Source organism: Crassostrea angulata, chromosome 1 (assembly GCF_025612915.1).
Source record: "Crassostrea angulata isolate pt1a10 chromosome 1, ASM2561291v2, whole genome shotgun sequence".
Taxonomy (NCBI): domain Eukaryota; kingdom Metazoa; phylum Mollusca; class Bivalvia; order Ostreida; family Ostreidae; genus Magallana; species Magallana angulata.
The window spans coordinates 50,814,914-50,829,799 of NC_069111.1; positions in this window are offsets into that span (position 1 = coordinate 50,814,914).

The following is a 14,886-nucleotide window of genomic DNA, read 5'->3' on the forward strand; positions in this document are numbered from 1 at the left end:
TGTGCATCGTTAAGAGAGAGTACTTAAGTGTCACTACAGTATTAAATTTTACTATATATTCTTACCTAAATTGCACAACTTTAGATACAGATTAGATATTCAAATCGATCTCCTGGAAAAAATCCTCTTGACATCTTTTTAAACAACGCTTCATTTACAATTTTCTAGCAAAATACACACGTGCATTTTGTATGCATCATTAAAAACAAAATCAGCGTGCTGCTGGCTACAAAACCCCATTGTTTGTCATTTTTTTGTCTAAATACACTGATTCAACACCTAAAACACAGGTAAAACAATTTTTAACACAGCAAACCCGTTTCCCTGCAATATAACTCATTTTTTGTTATCGCAAAATCAACATTAATAAATTGATTAATATTCATTGTGTTGTGTGACTAAAAAAGATTTATGAAGATATCTACTCATTTCAGAAAGTTATGAGCGATTTTTTAACACCACGGTGTACACGGTGGCCACTGATTTATGAAAATATGATCAAAGTTATACTGTATGCATTTACACGGTGCTTTGATATTCAGTGATTTTTTGGTTTTAAATTGACAATTGATGTTTGAAAATGTATAAAATGACGCAAATTAATTAATATCATGTGGACCCCAGAAATTAAGTCAGCAAAATATTCGATGACCTTGCCTCTGGGGGTGGGGTAGAGAAAACATCATTATTTCATACAATTTATGAAAATAGTGAGAACCTCTGTCCAAAATAGCATGGTCTGGTTCTAATCTAACTTACATGAGTGATGCGTCTCAGCTGTTTTCCGCTTTCATATCAATATTTCTCAATTTTGGACATAATTTGAGAATTTCTTACTGTAACACAAGGGCCTAAACAACCGATTTTATTTGAAACTCACACCCCGTAGAAGATTTTTTTGCTTACGACGATGAATACTACATCGTATTTGATCTGCTGAAAATTTTCCGGGCAGTTTAGACGGTCCGATCTATTATAAATGGGTCATTGTTTTGAGGCAGTAGAACATTTCAGAGGAAATGTGGGCTAACTTTGTATGCATCATTAAAAACAAAATCAGCGTGCTGCTGGCTACAAAACCCCATTGTTTGTCATTTTTCGTCTAAACACACTGATTCAACACCTAAAACACAGGTAAAACAATTTTTAACACAGCAAACCCGTTTCCCTGCAGGTGTCACTACAGTATTAAATTTTACTATATATTCTTACCAAAATTGCACAACTTTAGATACAGATTAAAAATTCAAATCGAACTTCTGGAAAAAATCCTCTTGACATCTTTTTAAACAACGCTTCATTTACATGTTTTGACGTGAACATTCAGTGAAATACTGTTATGACACCTGCAATATAACTCATTTTTTGTTATTGCAAAATCAACATTAATAAATTGATTAATACTCATTGTGTTGTGTGACTAAAAAAAATTATGAAGATATCTACTCATTTCAGAAAGTTATGAGCGATTTTTTAACACCACGGTGTACACGGTGGCCACTGATTTATGAAAATATGATCAAAGTTATACTGTATGCATTTACACGGTGCTTTGATATTCAGTGATTTTTTGGTTTTAAATTGACAAGTGATGTATGAAAATGTATAAAATGACGCAAATTAATTAATATCATGTGGACCCAAGAAATTAAGTTAGCAAAATATTCGATGACCTTGCCTCTGGGGGTGGGGTAGAGAAAACATCATTATTTCATACAATTTATGAAAATAGTGAGAACCTCTGTCCAAAATAGCATGGTCTGGTTCTAATCTAACTTACATGAGTGATGCGTTTCAGCTGTTTTCCGCTTTAATATCAATATTTCTCAATTTTGGACATAATTTGAGAATTTCTTACTGTAACACAAGGGCCTAAACAACCGATTTTATTTGAAACTCACACCCGTAGAAGATTGTTTTTGCTTACGACGATGAATACTACATCGTATTTGATCTGCTGAAAATTTTCCGGGCAGTTTAGACGGTCCGATCTATTATAAATGGGTCATTGTTTTGAGGCAGTAGAACATTTCAGAGGAAATGTGGGCTAATTTTGTATGCATCATTAAAAACAAAATCAGCGTGCTGCTGGCTATAAAACCCAATTGTTTGTCATTTTTCGTCTAAATACACTGATTCAACACCTAAAACACAGGTAAAACAATTTTTAACACAGCAAACCCGTTTCCCTGCAATATAACTCATTTTTTGTTATCGCAAAATCAACATTAATAAATTGATTAATATTCATTGTGTTGTGTGACTAAAAAAGATTTATGAAGATATCTACTCATTTCAGAAAGTTATGAGCGATTTTTTAACACCACGGTGTACACGGTGGCCACTGATTTATGAAAATATGATCAAAGTTATACTGTATGCATTTACACGGTGTTTTGATATTCAGTGATTTTTTGGTTTTAAATTGACAAGTGATGTTTGAAAATGTATAAAATGACGCAAATTAATTAATATCATGTGGACCCCAGAAATTAAGTCAGCAAAATATTCGATGACCTTGCCTCTGGGGGTGGGGTAGAGAAAACATCATTATTTCATACAATTTATGAAAATAGTGAGAACCTCTGTCCAAAATAGCATGGTCTGGTTCTAATCTAACTTACATGAGTGATGCGTCTCAGCTGTTTTCCGCTTTCATATCAATATTTCTCAATTTTGGACATAATTTGAGAATTTCTTACTGTAACACAAGGGCCTAAACAACCGATTTTATTTGAAACTCACACCCCGTAGAAGATTTTTTTGCTTAAGACGATGAATACTACATCGTATTTGATCTGCTGAAAATTTTCCGGGCAGTTTAGACGGTCCGATCTATTATAAATGGGTCATTGTTTTGAGGCAGTAGAACATTTCAGAGGAAATGTGGGCTAACTTTGTATGCATCATTAAAAACAAAATAAGCGTGCTGCTGGCTACAAAACCCCATTGTTTGTCATTTTTCGTCTAAACACACTGATTCAACACCTAAAACACAGGTAAAACAATTTTTAACACAGCAAACCCGTTTCCCTGCAGGTGTCACTACAGTATTAAATTTTACTATATATTCTTACCAAAATTGCACAACTTTAGATACAGATTAAAAATTCAAATCGAACTTCTGGAAAAAATCCTCTTGACATCTTTTTAAACAACGCTTCATTTACAATTTTCTAGCAAAATACACACGTGCATCCAGCAAGGCGTGAGACTTTGTTTACCTCGAAGTTACACATGTGCTTGAAAATCAAGCTCGGGCCTTTTCACCCCCCTCCGGAAACAACACGCATCAAAAATTCAAATGACCTCGCATTATTACAAAAATGGGATAGTTAGACCTCTTACACATTGTTTTTCATCTCATAAACAAAATCAGCTCCTGTCGCGTGCGGAACCGCCCCGAATTCAAAGGAAAATTCGGGAATTATTTTGGCTCAGCCATGTTTTGACGTGAACCTTCAGTGAAATACTGTTATGACACCTGCAATATAACTCATTTTTTGTTATCGCAAAATCAACATTAATAAATTGATAAATACTCATTGTGTTGTGTTACTAAAAAAAATTATGAAGATATCTACTCATTTCAGAAAGTTATGAGCGATTTTTTAACACCACGGTGTACACGGTGGCCACTGATTTATGAAAATATGATCAAAGTTATACTGTATGCATTTACACGGTGTTTTGATATTCAGTGATTTTTTGGTTTTAAATTGACAAGTGATGTATGAAAATGTATGAAATGACGCAAATTAATTAATATCATGTGGACCCCAGAAATTAAGTCAGCAAAATATTCTAATATATCGTTGAATTAAAACTATTAACACGATTTATCTAAACGGTCTACTGTCACGTATTATGGCATTAGCTTTTTTTATTTATGTAATGTGTAAATGAGTCCAGTCGCTTCTTTGCTGGTCAATGCAAAACTAAAAGGCATACAATTTTTCTCAATCACTAATTAGATTTATATTCAATATCAAATGTCCCTACTTTGGGTAAATCAAGAGTGAATCAAGAATAACAAATGATTGGCAATGAAGGAGGAAAACCTAACTTCTGCTTAACTAATAGATAGACAAGGTCCAAGGACAGGTCGGCTCTATTCGGGCCCCTAACCCTGGCACTTGCTATCTTCCCTGACAAACTGTCAGTAATGTGTTTTACAAACACCCCTAATATACAATACCACACAATAGAACAGCTTCGGCTCTATTCGGGCCACTGATCTAATTGCGTGGGTCCAGAAGTTTAATAAAGTGTTTCTGTTACCTTCTCCTTCCACTGCTCAAACAGGAATGACACCGACTCTCAGCTTCTCTCACTTATATACACATGGGAGAGTCCACTGGAAAGGGGTGTCGGGTTATTCCATTATTAACATTGATTTATAATAGGACAACATTCTTTACATTACCCATGCCTCTAGGTTCTTTCGTCCCGAATAACAAAACATTTAAAAACTTTTTTTTTTCTTTTCTTTTTATGTAAAATGATCCACAAAATAAAGTGCAAACTTTAGAACTGCTCAATAGTGGTTACCAAGTACAATGCTCATAACAAGCATTAAAGTATATAATCTAATAATCAGTCTCATAATCTTTTAACCATACAGGGGGTCTTCTACTACGAAACTGTCTTTCAGGCAGTTCTTTTTCTTTACAAGATTGTTGCTCAGTTTTATATCTATGCACTTTCGCTTTTGCAATTTTTATTTTCCCTGTCAGTGTTTATGTTGTCGCTACATGTATGATCTTGCTCCTGTAATGTTTCCTCTTTTTGCTCTTCAATACCGTCAACCGTCTCCCCAACTAAAGTTTGGTCGTTTCAGTCTAATTCTATCAACATGTATGACTTGAGTTGACTCACGTTGACCACAATTCACTATGTATGTAACATCTGACATTTTCTTTATGATTCTATATGGTCCACGCCAATAGCTGGTAAACTTGGGCGACTGACCTGACTTCGTTCTTGGAAAATACACATATACCTCATCATTTTCCTTGAACTGTCCCCAGTTTAATTTCTTGTCATGGTAATGTTTTTGGCGAACCATAGCTTTATCTGTATTTGCCCGGACAGTTTTATGTGCATTTTCAAGTCTATCTTGCAATTGCCAAACCCATTCATTTTGAGGAACTGGTTTAATAGCGGAAGGTACATCGTACATGATATCCAAGGGAGTGCAAACCTCTCTTCCAAGCATCAACGAATTTGGTGAAAACCCAGTTGTTTCATGGATGGTTGACTTATATGCCATCATGACATACGGTAAATGTTCGTCCCAATCTGTATGGTTTTCATTTACAAAATTGCTAAGCATAGTTGTTAGTGTTCGATTGAAACGTTCCACCATACCATCCGATTGGGGGTGGTATGGTGTTGTATGTGTCTTTCTGATGCCTAACAAAGTACACATTTCTGAAAACAACTTGCTTTCGAACTGTCGACCTTGGTCCGAATGGATGACTGCTGGTGTGCCAATTCGACAGATCACTTCTTCCACAATGACTCTAGCTATTGTGGTGGATTCCATATTTGGGATTGCAAAGCTTTCTGTCCACTTTGTATAATAGTCTGCAACTACCAAGATGTATTTGTTACCTTTCTTTGTTAAAGGTAACTCACCCAAAATGTATGTCGCTATCCTTTCCAAAGGATATCCAGAGTGTACTACTTTCATGGGTGCACATTTGGTAACATTGTCAGTCTTCCTTTTAGAACATAATTCGCAACCCGCTATATACTGACGCACATCTCGCTGTAAACCTGGCCAGTAGTACCTACTGCGAATCTTAGACAACGTTTTCTTAATACCGAGATGTCCTGCTGTTTTCTCGTCATGATATTGGGTAAGAACTGTACGTCGCTCGGAGAATGGAACTATATACTGATAGAGAGTCTGATTAGACGACATGTCTTCCCATTTACGACAAACAAGATTATCTTTGATACACAATCTGTCAAACTGAGAAACCAATGACTTCAGATAATGGTTTTCTGGCGATACTTTCTTAACATCTGGAAATGAACCTCCCTCTACCCATGCACGCAACTTTTGGAGATCATTGTCATTTTTCTGAGCCAACAACAATGACTGGCCTTGCCCAATTTGGTTACAGCTTAGATTTGCACCTTCCCAATCACTGTGGTATCCGCACTGTTTACAAGGTAGTCTGCTCATGGCATCAGCATTTGTATGTAGCCTTCCAGGACGATGTTCTATTCTAAAGTTGTATGTTGACAGAACATCGATCCAGCGTGCAAACTGTCCTTCTGGATTTTTGAATTGCATTAGCCACCTGAGGGAACTATGGTCTGTTCTGACCAGGAATTGTCTGCCATACAAGTAGTGCCTAAAATACTTGACAAAGTATGTCACTACTAAAAGTTCCTTTCTAGTTACGCAGTATCGTGGTTCAGATTTTGACAAGCATCGACTGGCGTAAGCACAAACTCTCTCCTTACCATCGATTACTTGAGAGAGAACAGCAACTGTGGCTTTGTCGCTAGCATCAGTATCTAAGATGAAATCCCTTTCAAAATCAGGATGTGCAAGTATTGGTTCAGATGTTAGGAATTGTTTCAATTTGTCAAATGCAGTTTGACATTCCTCTGTCCACTTGAACGATTTGTCGTTTGTTGTCAAATCATGCAATGGTGTTGCAATAGTAGCAAAATCCTTCACAAATTTCCTGTTATAACTACAGAGACCAATAAATAACCTTACTTCTGTAACATTAGTAGGGACCTTCCAACCCTAAATTGCTTTGGTCTTGTCTGGACTTGTAGATATTCCATCTGAAGATACTATATGACCCAAAAATTCAACCTGTCTTGCAAAAAGAGTACACTTTTTCGGTTTCAGCTTCAATCCTGCACATTCTAACCGATCAAAAACTAGGGGAAAATTCTTTACCATATCCCCAAATTTCTTTCCAAAGACAATTATGTCATCTAGATAGATAAGACACATTTCAAATTGTAGTCCACGCAGAACTGTTTCCATCAACCGTTCAAAGGTTGCCGGAGCATTGCACAGGCCGAATGGCATTACAGAAAATTCAAACAAACCTCGTCTAGTTGTGAATGCTGTTTTCTGTTTGTCTTGAGTGTCAACAGCAACCTGCCAATATCCTGAACACAAATCTAGAGTAGAAAACCAGGTAGCACCCCTAAGCTGATCAAGAGAATCGTCTATCCTTGGCAAAGGATAGGCATCGTGCTTTGTAACATTGTTCAGCTTTCTGTAGTCTATACAAAATCTGGTGGTACCGTCCTTCTTTTTAACCAAAACTATATTTGATGCCCATGGACTACTAGATGGTTCAATGATATTTCGGTACAACAAATCGTCGATATGCCCATCAACTTCTTTTTGCATATGAACAGGTATTCTTCTTGGGGCTTGCTTGATAGGAAGACTGTCTCCTGTGTTAATTTTATGTTTTATTATGTCCGTCCGCCCTAAATCTCGATCAGACTTGGCGAAAGATGCATGATAGCGCATAAGCAACTGACGAACAATCTCCTTATTTTCTGATTCCATGTTCACAGTTGACCGTTCAAAGAGATCCTGTAAATAAACAGGCAGTTCCTACATGGTAAGATCATCACTACCATTTTCAGATAATGCCATTACCTCAAACACTGGGTTCAACTCGGCAATGAATGTGCCTTTCTTTAAATGTGTTACTTCATTGTGAAGATTCATAAGACGCACAGGTACTTTGTTTTCTGTGATCCTGGACACAAGAGTTCTCGCCACCAATGCTCTATCAGAGTCACAAAACTGTTTGCATGGTTCCACTATGCCAAGTATGGGGGTATTAGATTCTACGTTATTTACATTGCAGTATGTCATCACTTCACTCTTTGGTGGTATCCCTAGATTTTCACAAAGACTTACTCTGAAGCAACCAATTTTGCCTCTGTATTGACATGCAACTGCTTTTTCTACTTGACCAAACTTCAGTGTACACTTTTCCAAATCCACTGCACACTTGTTAAGCCTTAGGAAATCTAATCCCAAGATTCCATCAACATTCAAATCAGCGACTACTATAGTATGGTCAAACAGCATTCCCTGTATAGAAAACTGTACCTCTTGTGTCCCATAAACTTTTAATGGCGTACCATCTGCTATCAAAATATCTGTACTTAGCTTACTGAGTGGCTTGTCAGACAAAACATCAGCAATCATGCATTTTGACACAATGGTGACCGTTGCTCCTGTGTCTACCAAAAACCTTAACTGTTTGTCATACAGTCCTACCTCAATGAAGATACCTGACTCGCCAGCTTTGTTTATGGCCTCTGATGCTCCACAATTTAGTTGTGTTAGATTTCCCTGGGGTTGGTTTTTGCTGTCTGTACATGACATTTCGCTTGGTTGCCTACCATGCTTTTGTCTTCGCTTTTGACCAGCTTGCAACGCCAGAAAATCTCTGCATTTGTTCTTCATATGGCCTGGTCTGCCACAAAAATAGCATTTAAACGTTCTGTTTTGCGTTGCGTTTTGTTCTCTCTTGTCTAACCTTGGCTGTGAGGTAAAATGCCCATCCTGCCTCTCTTTTAGTGATTTAACATCTTTCTTTAATAAGGATAAGGCATCTGTTATATCTTTTAACACCTTTTCAGTATTACTTTCTTTGACTTCACTGATGTCTTTTTCTGCTGCTCTGACATATCCCTGACTTTCCTGCATCTTTTTGTCAGCACTCTGAAAAGCTTGTAACTCAACCGCATGGCTCACAGCATCATTCAAATCTACTGGCCGCACTTGTTTAATCCTCAACCTCACGTCAGGATCTCTCAAGGCATCTATGAACTGTTCTTTAGCCAGTATTTCTTTGAGATCAACTGTTGCGGTTGGGTATGCCAAATTTGTCAGCCTACGAACATCCTGTCCTAACTCTGGAAGAGACTCTATAGCCTTCTGTTTTCTCTCCCGCAGTTGAGCCCTATATAATTCCGTTTGGTTTGTAGGTGCAAACCTTTGTTGTAGTGCTGTACACAGTGCATCGTAAGTACGCCGGTCATTTGATGGCAGGTTTCCCAACACACCTTGTGCATTTCCCCTTAGAGATACTGCCAAATACATTCCTTTTTCAATCATTCAATCATTCAACTCTGCACAAATCTCAAAGTGTGACTTGAAATCACTCCAGTTTGTACTACCATCAAACGTCGCAAGCTTGATAAAATTTCGTTTTTGGTCGGCTTTATGAGGTATTTTAACATTTTGTGTCCTGTCTCTTTGCATATCATCTGTAGTCATGTTTTCATTATTGCGTGCCACTTGTCTATGACTATGTATGTTTGTTGTATGCTCATGTCTGTTTTGATGTTGGTATGTCATTTCGTATCTGTGATTATCTTGGTTTGCCATATTTCTCTGGCCTGCCAAATGACTAGCCAAACCTCCATGGTCTGCCAAACGTTTAGCCCTTTCACTTTGGATTGCCGTTCGGTATTCATTTAGTCTGGTTATCGCAGGTTGGCAAGGCATATGGTCTGCCAATTGCCCACGACTAACATGCCGTTCAACTACTGGTGTTGAGTGCCTATCTCTTGTCAACTCAAACTCTAGCCTATGTATCTCATCCTCTAGAAAGGATATCTCATTATCAATCAAATCATTTACGTTAGATGCCATACCAAACAATATAACTTTGGCAAGCCAAAAAAAAAATCAACCTAAAAAAATGCAAATAGTGTAGCCAAAAAGAAACCAAACAAAGAAACGACCACCGCTGCCACCAAATAATGTAATGTGTAAATGAGTCCAGTCGCTTCTTTGCCTGTCAATGCAAAATTAAAAGGCATACAATTTTTCTCAATCACTAATTAGATTTATATTCAAAATCAAATGTCCCTACTTTGGGTAAATCAAGAGTAAATCAAGAATAACAAATGATTGGCAATGAAGGAGGAAAACCTAACTTCTGCTTAACTAATAGATAGACAAGTTCCAAGGACAGGTCGGCTCTATTCGGGCCCCTAACCCTGGCACTTGCTATCTTCCCTGACAAACTGTCAGTAATGTGTTTTACAAACACCCCTAATATACAATACCACACAATAGAACAGCTTCGGCTCTATTCGGGCCACTGATCTAATTGTGTGGGTCCAGAAGTTTAATATAGTGTTTCTGTTACCTTCTTTCACTGCTCAAACAGGAATGGCACCGACTCTCAGCCTCTCTCACTTATATACACATGGGAGAGTCCACTGGAAAGGGGTGTCGGGTTATTCCATTATTAACATTGATTTACAATAGGACAAAATTCTTTACATTTAAGTATGTGAGGAAATAGAAAAAAGGAAGCAATTTATTAAGCAGAAAAAGCATTGAAATATTCATCGTGATTTGGTATTTCCTAATGAATGGTTTAAAGCGAAATTCACAAATATTACAAAATGACTTTAAAACTTATGATGTATAATTCTGCACATAACACGCTAAAAAACCGTCATTTTGATGGAATAGAATTAATTTTTACTGTCTGTTTTTTTAAATATAATTAGCAACTTTAATGAATTCTACAATTTGTCCTCTAACGTAATTATTTTTATAAATTTCCTCTAGTGTATCACGGGGTGCTGTGAAATATATTTCTTTTGTTGTTGTAGATGACGAGAAGATAATTCTTTAAGTAAAAAAGAGTTGTCACCTTTTGTAGGTTATATGCATTATATCCAAATTAATTGGATACATATCGAATTATTCTGATAAACTTCATTCAAAAAATGTAAAATTTGCATTTTTAAGGCATTTAACATTGAGAGAATAGATCGTAAGTACCACATGACATTGAATCCGGTGTAAAGCAGAACAATGACCCTAGTGGAATAATGACCGTGGGCCTTCTTTGCCGTAAATTAATGATCCCCCGGTCATTATTCTACATAGAAATATGACCCTTTTGCCTGAAGGATTAGTGTCATTTAATAACAAGAAAGACGCACACCCTACATGGAGAAAAGTAGAATAATGACCCCCTTAAAAATTCAAGTTTTTCAGTATAATTTTTTTTTCTATTTGTGAAATAGTCTTTACAAAATCGTTTTTTTTTCACTGCAGTTTACAGAAAGTAAAAAAAAATTATAATTCATATTCAAATAAAGTTAACGTAGAAGAAGGGGTATATCTTAGAAATTAAATATCCTTTGTTATAACAAGATACTGACGTATTGTATCAGGGTAACTTTAGTTTCCATCTTAACGAGTTACATTTACATGTATCTCATTATTACGATTGACAACACATTAAGATCATTTGAGATACAAGACACTATAAAACAAAATTCTGTTTATGGCAATGAAACAGTAGACCCGATATTGTTCATGAATTATACTTGAATGGACGATTTTCCCCTACTACAAACTATTGAGTTTTTAGGTGCATAACCCTGAATTAATGATTGAACCAAAGGTTTGAAAAGTTTACTCCATTGTTAGGCATTATAAACATGTTGAAACTAGCAGCCACTAACAGCAGCCTATAAGCCATAAGAAGCTATCGGCCAATAAGGAATATCATCAAAGCACTGAGAGTACTCGAACAAAAGACATGTTTCACTTATCATTGGCATACTTTTATCAATATCAAGATGATTAATGCATCAACATTTTCTACAAGCATTGACAACTTTGGAGGCAGTAAAGATTGCCTGGATTAGAAATATAAATGCGTCTTGTGATCAAAATCAAGGGAGATATAAACCACTCGGAACCACCAGGAGGTACGCGTACAGCCCAAATCTGAGACCTGGAAGTAATAGCCCTTTAGGTCCCCTACACATCCCTGTAATTCGTTACACTTTAAATAAAAGGGAGATAGAAGCCCACCATGCAGCACCGGTGTGAAAAGTTAAAAATTGACAAAGTTCTAGTGAGTTAAATGGACACTTTTAGATGTAATAGAAGCCCTCCCACGTTTAGAAACTTCCTCTACTTAACCCAGTTTCTATGATCAAAATCAAGGAGGATGTAAACTCCTAAAATGAGCCCGGACCCCTGGGGGCCACTACGTGGTACCCCTACAGACAGAATTTGAAACTGGGAAATAATAGCCCGATAGGACCCCTACACTGCCCTGTTATCCGTTCGTATTCATTTTAAAGATAAGGGATACAATAACACAGTCACCTTTTATTCCTATATCATTATAAAACGCTAAAAAATGACAAGGTTTGGGTGAGCTTATTGGATCCTTTTGATTGTAATAATTGTATTTCTTCGAAGGTTCAGATCAAAACATGGCTGGGACAAAATAGTCCCAATTTCACTTTAGGATTAAAATTTTCGCCGCTTTTTGACTGGGACAAACTAATTATTCTATTAGAATAAAATCACAATGCTAGTTATGTGATATCCTTTTTTGAAATGATACTAATATTTTTAATATTCGATACATGCTGTTTAAGAGGAAGTGAAAAGATCAAAGGATAATTTTTAACAAAAACATGTTTAACTTTGATGTGAACAAACTATCATTGGATTGGCTCGGGTTTTCTTTTTGGTATGTGTGTCTTAGTTTGTGTTCGGTAGATTGTTTTTTATTTATTTTTTTTAATAAAGAAGGGTGGGGGGGGGGGGGCTAATAAAATGTAAAGTATACATTTTATTTTTATTTTTAAAAAGTAAGAATTTTTTCCCGAAACGTTCGCTTTCAGCTTACAATGTATGTTAAAAATTGTGATTTGGTAAGAATATGCAGCAAATATTGTTCAAAAACCTACAAGTAGTACCGCATACGCCTTTTAAATTACTTTATCATGTCTTATATATTATCATACAGTTTTATAATACTATACACTACGCGTTGATTTTTTCCAATTTTTAATAAGACTTCACTTTAGATAGCATTATTTTAATTAATAAATTATGACTTGAACACAATATTGAATTGAATTCTATTAAACACAGATGCATTTATAACTCTTACATGTATGTAGGCAAGCTTTACAGTCTTCGAAGTTGTCAATACCCGTTCAAATTGTTGATCATTTTGATATTTATTAAACTATGTTGATAAAGTAAGAAATAATTTTCTTTTCGAGTACTGTTAGTAATTTGATGATTTTCCTTATTGGCTGCTAGCTTCTACGGGCTTAGTGACTGCTGTAAGTGGCTGCTAGTTTTAGTCTGGTGAGTTTATTACTTAAACGACCAATCTATCAAATCTAAAATACCTTGTTCGCAGTCAAAAAAGATTTGTTTCACTTAAGAAAATACACAAAAATGCACACGCATAGAATAATTCAAGGCCGATATTGGTCTCTGTTTGGTTAAATCATGCATATTTAAAGAAAGCTTCTTTATTTTTCTATCAAATAAAATATGTGTGTGTCGAGGAACATTGAATCGAAATATCAAGAGAGCTCGATGGTCGTGGCCATTCAGATTTAAATTGGTACCAAGCACTGCTTCCCTTATTGCTACATGCCTTAATAATTGTAAGTTAACGGAAACAAATTGAGATTATTTTCTACAGAAGGTATATCTCTTATCAGAGGGATATGCCACCTTAAAGCTAAATTTCAGTTGAAAGCAGATTTGATGGTTAATTTGTTGACCACCTAGCCTCGTTAAGAACCCTGTTTAAGGTAACACATTATACTTCAGTCCGTTTCTACCACGTGATCACAGATGCACTGCATTTACTCTTACGTAAAATTGCTAGTGAAACTTTATTAAACTTAATAAGTAAAGATTAAAATTTATAATGTGAACTACATGTAAATGATGTTTTTTTTAAACTTTATCAGCGCTTTTAGAAATAATAATAAATTGCTCTGAAAAATTTAATTTCTATTCATGATCACAAGACCAGCATTACAACAAATGTCTAGAATATTGATGTATATGTATTACGTAGAAGAAATTTAAACTAACGTAAAATGATTTTTTAATTAAATTCTCTTTTCTCGACAAAGAAAGAAGTATTCATATTCCTACGTTGCCAGCCTCCTTAGTCTTTTTTACTAAAAGTTAATATCATTCTTCCACTGACAAATGAATATTGCTTACTGTAAAAGTGGTTATTTACGCGTGGAAAAAATTAACACTAGTTATGCGATAATTTTTAATTCGCGTAAAATACCCCCGCACGTATGACTAAAATAGTCCAATTTCTAAGTAAAAATAAGGCAAATGCGTATGTAATACCCACGTATATTTTCTGACCGTAGTAAACGCGTACTTAACCACCAGCGAATTAACCATTTTTACAGTATGATATTTCAACAATTTTTGCAGTCAAAGACACATCCGAAAAAAAATCATCGCTAATATCAAAATGAGTTTTTACTTTCTGGCTTAAATCCAGTTGTTCAGAGATTTTGTATTACATGTTGCTTGCTTTATTTTATAAATAGAAGAACGTATTTGAATTCTACTCACTTTCAAACACAGGGCTCAAATTATCACCAGGCAAAGGTGGAATAAAACAAATTCACATAACTCATCATACTTACCGTGATTTGATAAAATATAACACAACTGATAAGTAATAAATAGATTGAAATGTGAAGAAATAATTAAATTTCTCGTGTGAAATATGTACAAAGTAAGTTTTTAAACTTTTCCCTCGCCATTCGATTTCGTGCCTCTTTTCGCTTGGCATCAAATAGCATGGTACTCAGACAAAGTTTACCAACACATGTGTCGGATAGACTTCATACTCTTAAAATAAAGAAGCAAGTCTTATCTTCCCAGCTTATATGTATGAAACAAATACAATAAAAAAATTTAATGACGATAAAAAAGGTTGCAAAACATGTACAATATATAATCACAAGTAAGTAAAAAGACAATACAAATGACAGCAGTTTCTAATAGGAAATAAAAGGGGTTTTCTATTCTTA